Here is a 10,974-nt window from a genome sequence, read left to right on the forward strand (position 1 = left end):
GCAATAGTACGTATCGATTGTACTATAGTAAGGGTGATCGAACCACAGAGATTATTGGTTGTTTTGGGTAACGGAATATTAAAGAGCGTATCTAACTTAACTTAAAGATAAAAATAAAAGTAAAGGTTGTAGAATTGAAGCTACAACAATAAAGTGAAGGAATGAAAGCGGAAAATGAAAACAAACTAAGAGAAAACTTAGGATATTGATCTTGTCCAATCCTCAACCAATGAAATGCTTAAAGTCTATATGGATCTTCCTAACATACATGATATGAGCACGTAATGGGCGTCAACCATTACAACGACCTCGACATGAAAACACTTTTGTTAAGACGTAGTTATAAAGCACCTAGTTTTACATTAATCAACTCCACGTAAAGATTAGTCTATAATTGAAAAACGTTTACACTACGAATGGTGTGGAGTGATTAATGCTCCCTAGCTTACTACTCTACAACACATCCTAATAAGCATACACAATATATGAAAACCCTAGTTAGGCCACAATGATAAGGTATCTAGTTTTACACCGAACCCATCACGTAAAAATTACACTATAATTGAAAAACGGTTTAAACTACCAAAGGTGTGAAACGACCGGTATTCCCTAGTATACCCTATAAGGTGACTCTAATGAGAAAACACACATTATGTCAAAAAGCATCATTGCACAAGACATCATTCTCTTTCAAAAATGTTGATTTTACTCATGAATCCAAGAAAACTCATAGACAAGCATAACTCTTTTTCATGAATAAATGGATTGAAATATTGAAAACAAAACCTTTTAGCATGGGTTTTGCAATCCTCTAGCCTTACACAATCATCAAACATATTAAGAAAATCTCAAGAACATCAAGAACACTTCATGGTTTTTGGAGAGGATTTTGATCAAACCCTAAGAACTAATTTAGCTAGACATGAAGTAAACTAATTTAAGCATAAAAATAATAAAGAACACGATCAAAATAAACTAAAAACAATATATTGAAAGTATGGAATTCGGATTACATAAAAGAAATGAAAAGCATTAAAATTAACTAAAAAGATACACCTGAGAAAATGGAAGTCCCAAGAAGATGCATGCCTATTACTCTCACCCATGCCTCATATATATAGAGGAGGAGATTTACAAAATAAAATCTAAAGAAGAGATAAGATAAAAGATAAGATAAGATAAGATAGGATAGGATAGGATAAGATAGGATAAGATAAGATAAGATAAGATAGGATAGGATAAGAGATATTTGGAAATATCTAAGATATTTTAGAAATATCTAAGATATTTTGGAAATATCTGAAAATATCTAAGGAATATCTAAAAAATATTTAGAAAATATCTAACAAATATCTAGAAATATCTAGAAAATATCTAAGATATTTAAAATATCAAGGAAAAGTGATATGTCAACATTGTTCCAGATTGTTCCGAAAATATCCAAATTCGATCGATCGATCGCATTCTTCTTCGACTGATGATTCGATCGATCGATTATAAAGTCGATCGATCGATTTGCCTTGGCCGATTCTTCACTTGGCAGGAGCAACTTTGAACTCTGGAAATGACCAAATTGCCCTTGATGTATTTTCAGGTCTAATTCAGGTGTTTTGAACTAGATTTCAATTAAGACCTGAAAATAAGACAAAACACAAAAACTATAACAATACGTTATATATACAACAAGAACTAGGTCTAACAAATGCAAATTAAGGGATCTTGAATCGAATAATTCAAAACTTATCACTTCATTTCAAAATTTTGAGAAAGAAACTGTTTGGTTTCATGCAGCAAACCTAAATCATTACTTGCAAGTAAAATATCATCTACATATAGGACTAAAAATATGACTTTACTCCCACTGACCTTAAGGTATATACATTGATCAACAAAGTTCTCAATAAAACCAAATGAGGTAATAACTTTGTGAAATTTAATATACCATTGACGGGAGGCTTGTTTTAGTCCATAAATAGATTTATTTAGTTTGCAAGCTTTCTGAGTGTTATCATCAAAACCTTCAGGTTGTTTCATGTAAACCTCTTCTTCAAGATCCCCATTCAGAAAAGCTGTTTTCACATCCATTTGATGTAGCTCTAAATCAAAATGAGCTACTAATGCCATGATTATCCTAAATGAATCCTTCTTGGATACTGGAGAGAAGGTTTCATGATAATCAATACCTTCCTTTTGTGTGAAACCCTTGGCTACAAGTCTAGCTTTATATCGTTCAACATTACCAAAAGCATCCCTTTTGGTTTTGTAAACCCATTTGCAGCCTATGGCTACAGCTTTCTCTGGTAAGTCAACAAGATCCCAGACTTGATTTTTAGCCATGGATTCCATTTCTTCCTTCATGGCATTTAACCATAATGTGGAGTGTTCTCCACTCATGGCTTGTGAAAATGAATTTGGATCATCCTTAGGCCCAACATCAAAATTGGACTCTTGGAGGTATACAATATAATCACTAGAGATTGCTGGTCTAATTACTTCCTCCTCATGAGTTGACTGTTCTGAAATTGATTGTGGTTCAAGGCAATCTGTTTGGATTTCCTTAAACATAATCAAACGTCCTTTAGATAAAGGAGCATCAGTCAACTCTTGTGCTTCATCTAATTCAATCCTTTGAGGATAAGCACTCCCACTATGTTCAAGATCCTCTAAGAATTTTGCATTCATAGACTTAACAATTCTAGTATTATTAGAAGGACAATAGAACCTAAATTCTTTGGAGTTGATTGCATAGTCGATAAAATGACCGCTGGTTGTCCTTGGGTCTAACTTCTTTATATTTGGATTGTAAATCCTCACTTCAGCAGGACAACCCCATATGTGTAAGTGATTTAAACTTGGTTTCCATCCATTCCATAATTCAAAAGGTGTCTTAGGGACAGCCTTGGATGGTACCCGGTTTAATACATACACAGCAGTTTTTAAAGCTTCACTCCATAGAAATAAAGGTAACTCAGAATTACTGAGCATGCTCCTTACCATGTCTATAAGTGTGCGATTTCTTCTTTCTGCAACACCATTTTGTTTTGGTGTGCCAGGCATTGTGTATTGAGCAACAATGTCTTCTTCTTCAAGAAATTGCGCAAATAGACCTATCATTTGTCCCTTTTCTGTGTACCTTCCATAGTACTCTCCACCTCTATCAGATCTTACGATCTTGATTTTCTTTTCCTTTTGTTTCTCTACTTCTACCTTATAGGTCTTGAAAGCATTGAATGCTTCGGCCTTATCATTTAGAAAGTAGAGATACATATACCGTATATGGTCATCAATAAAAGATATAAAATATCTTTGACCATTTAGGCAGGGAGTAGGAAAAGGTCCACAGATATTAGTATGTATGATTTCAAGAATCTCAGAACTCCTTCTGGCACCTTTAGTGGTCTTGTTGGTTTGCTTTCCCTTTATGCAATCCACACAAGTACCAAAATCAGTAAAATCAAGAGTTTTTAAGACTTCATCATTTACTAATCTTTTGATTCTCTCTATGGAGATATATCCCAATCTCCTGTGCCATAACAAAGCGGAGTTTTCATTCACAAGGCTCCTCTTTATGCCAACACTAGAATGCAATGATAAATGATTGTTTTCAAAGTCGGGATCTAGATCAATTTTGAATAAACCATTAATTTTGGTTCCACCACCAATAAAATTTTCACCTTTACAAATACTAAAGGTAGAGTTTATAAACCAAAAACTAAAACCAATAACATCCAGTTTAGAAACCAAAATTAAGTTTCTAGAGAAGCATGGAATAAAAAATACATTTTCCAAATCTAAAACATAACAATTTTTCAAAATCAATCTAAAGGTCCCAACCGCTTCCACATGAGAAAACAACTTATTTCCGGAATAGACTCGTTGCTCATTGCTTGCCGGTTTCCTTGTGTTGAGAAAACCCTGCATTGTATTAACAATATGGATTGTAGAACCAGAATCAATCCACCATGTATTACAAGGAGCCTCAACAAAAAAAGATTCATGACATACTAGAGATATGATATTACCTTTCTTTTCAAGCCATCTTTTGTACTTTTGGCAATCCTTCTTCATATGCCCCCATTTCTTGCAGAAGAAACAAGTATCCTTATTGTCAATTTTCTTGTTTGACAACTTGTTATCTTTCTTAAGATGTGGGACACTTTTGTCTGTTTTACTCTTTCCCTTATCATGAGTAGTCACAAAGTGAACACTCTGTGGTTTCTCCTGCTTTAGTCTTTCCTCCTCTTGAACACACATGGTCAGAAGTTCATTCACTGACCATTTATCCTTATGTGTGTTATAGGATATCTTAAAAGGAGTGTACTCAGTTGGAGAGTGAGTTCAAGATGAAATGAACTAAGAAAGAATCGGAAATATCAACCTCTAGGGACTTCAATTGAGCTGCCATGTCCCTCATTTCCATAATGTGCTCTCGCCAACTTCTGGATCTGTCAAAGGTTTTGCTTGAGAGTTTCTTCATTAGGGTGCTTGCCAATGCCTTATCGTAACTTACAAATTGTTCCTCAACGGCCCGCATGAACTCTGTTGGCTTTTTGCATTCAGGGATAGAACTTTTAATGCCCTTAGTTACGTGAGACTTCATAAACATGAGACTTAGGCGATTAGATCGCTCCCACCTCTCATGCTTCGTAACTTCTAATGGCGTACTAGTATTCATGAGGGCAGGTGGTTCGTCCTCACGGAGCGCCAAATCTCTAAGCACCCCAAATAGAAAAGTAAATTTTCTTTCCACTCAGAAAAATTGTTCCCATTAAGCATTGGAACTGTACTTTCTAGAATAGTAGTAGTAGAAATAGCTGCAATAATCAAGGAAAAAAATTTAATGCTATGAAACTTTATTTTAAATTAACCAATGCTAATTTAATAGTAAATAGTAAATTTCAACCTACCTGTGGGCAAAGGTTGCATCACGCATGAAATTTACCCTAGCCTTTATTAATAAGACTAATAAATTTAAACATTAATAAATAAAATTATCCGTACCTATGGGCCTAAGAGAAATTTTATTTTTTAACATTAAATTTATTATCTTATTCTAATTAAGTCATAAAAATAAAAACTTCCCTGTGGGGATTAGCGATTAAATTTATGAATTAATTATATAATCGATGTTAATTTTTCTATATGAAGTTCATGTGTATAACCTTGATGTAATTATTATTCTAAAATTGGGATGCTGTGGCTCTCCCAAAAATATTATAATAATTACTACTTCATTAACATCTATTAACTGTATAGATGCTCACAAAAGTCCCAAGAATATAACAAACCAATACCTAAATGGGATAAACAGTAATTTTCACATGTAAGCATAATATATTAAATAAAATGCTATAAAATAATAAGCAGCAGAATTATAAATACCTCCAGCCATATTTTGTTCAAGCTTGATGAATAACGAAGAAATTTTCTGCAACACTAAGTATTCTGAAAAGACAAAAATTTATAGAGTTATTCTGGCCTGTGCCTATAAGTGTGCCAATAGATGGATACACATGGCTCTTTATATAGGTAAGCTAGGGACCCTCATTATTAATTAGATGGCTGATTATTCTCCTCCCATCAAGAAGAATAAATCAGAAAATTAATAAAAAAAAAAAAAAAAAAAAAACCGTTTTGATTTTATATAACTTAATGTGGAATAAATCATATTCAATCCTTATATTAAATAATTACCGTTATGATAATTATTTAAATTTTAACCGTTACAATGAATTAAATAATTACCGTTATGATAATTATTTAAATCTCAACTGTTACAACGAATTAAATGTGTTTGAGGGACACATATGTAATTTTTTACATTCTCCCACTTGGCCCTTATGACACATATAATTCCTTATGATGTCCGGTTCTTCAATATGATTATCACTTTATTTATTCCAACCATTTATGAAATCCTCCCACTCATATAAGGAATACAACACATGAATCATGGCGGTAAAACTTTATATAATAAGTCGTCCCTTCCATGTATTACATATAAAATATTTCTTAAATGAGCACTATATGGGCAATCAAACTTTATGAATAAACTTCCTATAAGTTATTCGGGTCCAACTTTAATTTTATCCCCATGGATAATATAACAAATGTGCACAAACCAATACCTAAATGGGGTAAACAGTAATTTTTCAATGTGCAACCAGGTGAGTTCCCAGGAAAGTGAGGGGGGTCACAATGGACACACTTAAATCCCAAGACTTTCCTTAGCCAGAACTTTTCTAGACATTGCATTTTTGGACATTACTGTAAACACGCTAGCATGTATGGTATTGTTAATTATTCTTAGGTATAAGTATCAAACAAATTATATTTAAACAATATAATTAAAAAATTAATTATATTCCTAAGTTCAAGTATTAAAAAAACAATAATTTTAATACTGAATAATGAAAATATAAGACAAATAAAATTGTAATATAAAAATAAAATAAATCTTATGACCCAATGGTCTTAGTAGTCTTACACCCTTTAAAGAGTCCAAGTTCTAAACCCCACACCACATAAGCAATTTTCTTTTATTTTTAATTCTGGATGGGCTGCTAGAAATTGGGCCATTGGATAGTAAAATTCGGATGGGCCACTTGGGTTTTTGATAGTAAACTTATGACCCAATGATCCAAGTTTTTTTTTTTTTTTTTTTTTTAAACTACAATTTGGGCTGACCCATTCAGGTCAGACCATATCCAATGGTCAACCCGGTCCTCATTAAAAATACCAGCCCAACCCGTATTCACTAGATGGGTTAAAACCCTACCCGGATTCCCAAAACCCATTAACCCGAAAATTTAACCCCTGCGCCGTTACACTCCTTCCTTCTGTTTTCCTTTTCTTTTACCTCTTGCGCCAGCCGCCCTTCCCTTCCACTCTGCCACCTCATGCAACGGCCATGGAGGGCCATTGTTCAGCAGACACAGCGACCCACGTCGCCATTTGTCCGAGATCCAGGCAGCCCGTAAGGGCTGCCAGTACCGACGTCGGGAAGAAACCGGTTGAAGCGCCCTCTCTTCAAACGGAAATGGCGTCGGCCTACTTTATGCGGCGGAAACCCGCTTAGCTTTATGTGGGTTTTCGCCAACGAATGGCCGGCGTTGAAGATGGGTTTCACGGCTGATTTTCCCACATGCCGATCATGCTGGTGACTAGATGGGTTTCGCGGCAAAACACTGCAAGTTTTTTTTGGTTTCATGAAATAGCTTTTGAAATAACTGTAAGTTTTTTTTTTTTTTTTTTAAATGCTTTAGCAGTAAAGCATGAAACCTGTACACTTACACTTATATCTAAAGCTAATTCTTCATTGTTGTTTCACGGTGTATTTGCAGTGTTACAAGTTTTGGGTCAAAACTTTATTTACGGAAAATTTCCTCGATTCAACCAAAGAAGAATTAACCAAAACTTAATCCAGGATCGGCCAGTAGTGTTCGTTCATGGGTCTCTCAGTAGATCCGTGATTTTGTGAAAGAACTCCTGATTTTCACGGTAAAACTTTTACAGTTTCAAAAACTTATGATTTGCAGTTATTACAAATCATAAAGGCACAAATGTGAAAACACTACATAAACCGGAACAATAAACAGATATAAACTATTTACAGAAAATCTATTCGATTAAACCAACGGAAATTTAATCAAAACTGAATGTTGAGCAAATTGGCATAGAGGCAGGCTCTGATACCACATGTAAGCATAATATTAAATAAAATAAGCAGCGGAATTAAATATAAATACCTCTAACCATTTTTGCTCAAACATATGAAGAAGCTTTAGCGATGAACATAAATTCTGCAAAATAAAATTTAGACTGAAGATCTTCTAACCTATGCTTACAGGTGCCAATAGATGGATACACAGGGCTCTTTATATAGATGGGCCAGGGACCCTCATCTTTAATGGTTAGTTGATTTTATTCCTCCCATCAAGGAATTAAATCAGAATAATTAATATAAAAACCGTTATTTTCATGAACCATAATGTGGAATATAAAAAAAACCGTTTAAATCATATTGAATACATTTATTATAATTACCGTTACAGTAATTAAAAGCCGTAAACGTTACATCAAATTAAATATGACATAAGGGACACTTCTGTAATTTCTTACAATCCATTCTTTCCTATTGTTCATCTGTTTTAAGTAAAACATATGTTAACTAAATTTTCTTTTAATTTGTTTTTCTTAACAATGCAGGCTTATGTCTTCAAAAGTGACTCAGGAGAATGTGCTGCCTTTTTGGTAAACAATGAGATGAGCGATGTCAAAGTTGTCTTTCAGAATTTTTCATATGAATTGCCTCAAAATTCAATCAGTATCCTACCAGATTGCAAGACCGTAGTCTTCAACACTACAAAGGTAAGACTCAAATGCACACAAATTAGGTGTTTTTTTTTTTTTTTTTTTTTAAATAGAAAAAAAAAAATTACTTTCTCATAAATTTCACTCTTTCTTATCAATATCTTTAATCCAGTATATTTTCATATTAACCTTTCCATTTGTTTGATTTCACTGCATTCGAGTTCCAAGAAACTACAGAAGCAATAAATATAGAATTGCAGTATGCTATAAACACGGACGAACCACCTCTTCTCCGATCCGATTAGAAATCCCGATTCCGTCTCTTGCTATAAATGCTTATTCAATGCAAGAACAATAAACTTCAAAGTATTAAAAAGTAGTTTCATATGTTTAACTTGCTCCTGCAACAGGTAAGCACACAACATAATACAAGATCAGTGATCTCGAGCCAAAAGTTTGACTCAATTGAACAATGGGAAGAGTACAAAGAAGTTATTCCCGACTTTCACGAGACTCCATTAAGAGAAAAAAAATTGTTAGAGCAAATGAATACAACAAAAGATACATCTGATTATCTTTGATACACTTTCAGGTAGAGCTAATTTGAAGTCGCTAGAATTAAGTAGACTTAAATTGTGGCTAAATATGAGGGTCCTTTTGAATTTGCAGTTTCAAAACGTTTAATTTGAAAATGCGATTTCCAAAAACACAGTTAAGCGTTAAGTGAAATCGTGACTTAACTTGGCTTTTAAAATCACAGTTTAGTCTTTAAAAACATGCAGTTAAAAAATAAAAAAATAAAAAAAATAAAACATCATTTATCTGTGATTTGAAAACACAAATATTTATATGTTTTCAAACAACAATTTTTTAAAAACACACTTCAATATGATACATTTTTTGTGATTTCATTTAAAATTGCACTTTTAACCTGCAAAATTGGAGGGCTAAACGGACTCTAAACCTTATCCTACTAAATTGCTTGCTATTTATTGTGTAAATGCAGGTTTCAACATGATAGCCCAAGTGCTCAATCCATACTCAATGTTACTTCCTGTGGACATGTTCTGTATGCCTTTTTAAATGGAGGTCATGCAGGCAAGTGTTACATTTCCTTAATGAAATTTAGATGGCATTTAAAGAGAATTTTGAGTGTTTTAGGTTGTTTGTTAATTATCTCTTCAATCAATATTAAATTGAATGCAGTAGCACACAGAGAATTTCATGAGTCTATCTACGAACAAAGTATCTTTAGGCCCCAAAATTATCGAGCCAGCCTTGGTCTGTTAGGACCTTCACCGTTGGTCGCCGATCAGCATCCTCAACATGATTTGACATGTACAGTGAAAACTTGCCGCTCTTATATCCCTTACACATTTCCTATATATCTCTATATAACTAAGTTTTAAATCTACCATTGAATTTGTAATTGATGTAGGTCCCATAATTTAATAGTGGATTTGAAAATGAGATGTGTAGGAGATGTATTTATATCGTTTCTCTTTGTTAAATTAACCAAGGATTAATGTAATCTGTTAGGGAGAATATCGGTCTCCTCGGTTAGCAGGCCCAGCCGAATTATTTGGGCCAAGTTGGCCCCCCGACCGGGCCAACCAACCCGGATACAATGCACCATCCAAGATCGCGGATATCTCGAAACCGCTCGAGATTCAAGAGATACAAATCACAAATATTTAGCTCCAAGACATGCAACTGGAGTCACTTCAAAGAGGTAACGAATCCCGAAAGATTCGTACACCCGAGTCATGTGACTACGGATCCCGAAGGATCTGTTTACCCGAGGTCACATCGCCTTAACTGCAAATCCCTAGAAATCCAGGATTCCCAGAACAGTCTAAACGACATTAAAGCCTCTATAAATACAAAAGTTTATCAAGTATTAAATTACACGTTGTCTCTTCAAAAATCACTATGAATATTCTCTCAAATTGTTTACTGACTTACGCATTGGAGTGGGATTGTCGGCATCCCCCGACGCAGTTCTTACTTTGCAAATCCTAAGGAAATGAGAAATTAGATGAATCGTAGAGTGACACATCACCTACTGGAAAACTGCATCAGAATAATTGATGAATTTTTTTTCTTGAGAAATGATATACATTTCTTACGTACGTACACATCTCCATACAACCAAGTTTCAAATCCACCATTGAATTTGTAGGACTCAATGTGGGTCCCATAATCCAATCATGTATTTGAAAATGAGATATGTAAGAGATGTGTAAAAAGAAATATATGCTTTATGTAACCGTTGTGAGATCAGGGCGTTACGTACACACGTGTTAGTTTTTTATTGGTTTGATGTGAATTTTCGTCAATATATGGACGGAAGTATCATATGTCCATTTTTAACCATAAGTGAGTTGCCATCTATGATATGAATTGAAACCGAGGTGGGCAAAAATAAAGTCTTTAAACCACGTGTGCCTACTGATTTTATACGATAAATCATTATTATCTCACCGATCAATTTAAGTTCATCCATAAAGATAATTATAATCGCTCTCTATATATATTATAATCACTTAATTATTTATTAATTTAATTAGTCTGTTTTAATATTTTATAGCATGATAGATTTCAAATATATGAAAATTAAGTATTGCAAATATATACAAATGATAAAGTTACAAAAATATA

This window comes from Alnus glutinosa, chromosome 4, assembly GCF_958979055.1.
Source record: "Alnus glutinosa chromosome 4, dhAlnGlut1.1, whole genome shotgun sequence".
Taxonomy (NCBI): domain Eukaryota; kingdom Viridiplantae; phylum Streptophyta; class Magnoliopsida; order Fagales; family Betulaceae; genus Alnus; species Alnus glutinosa.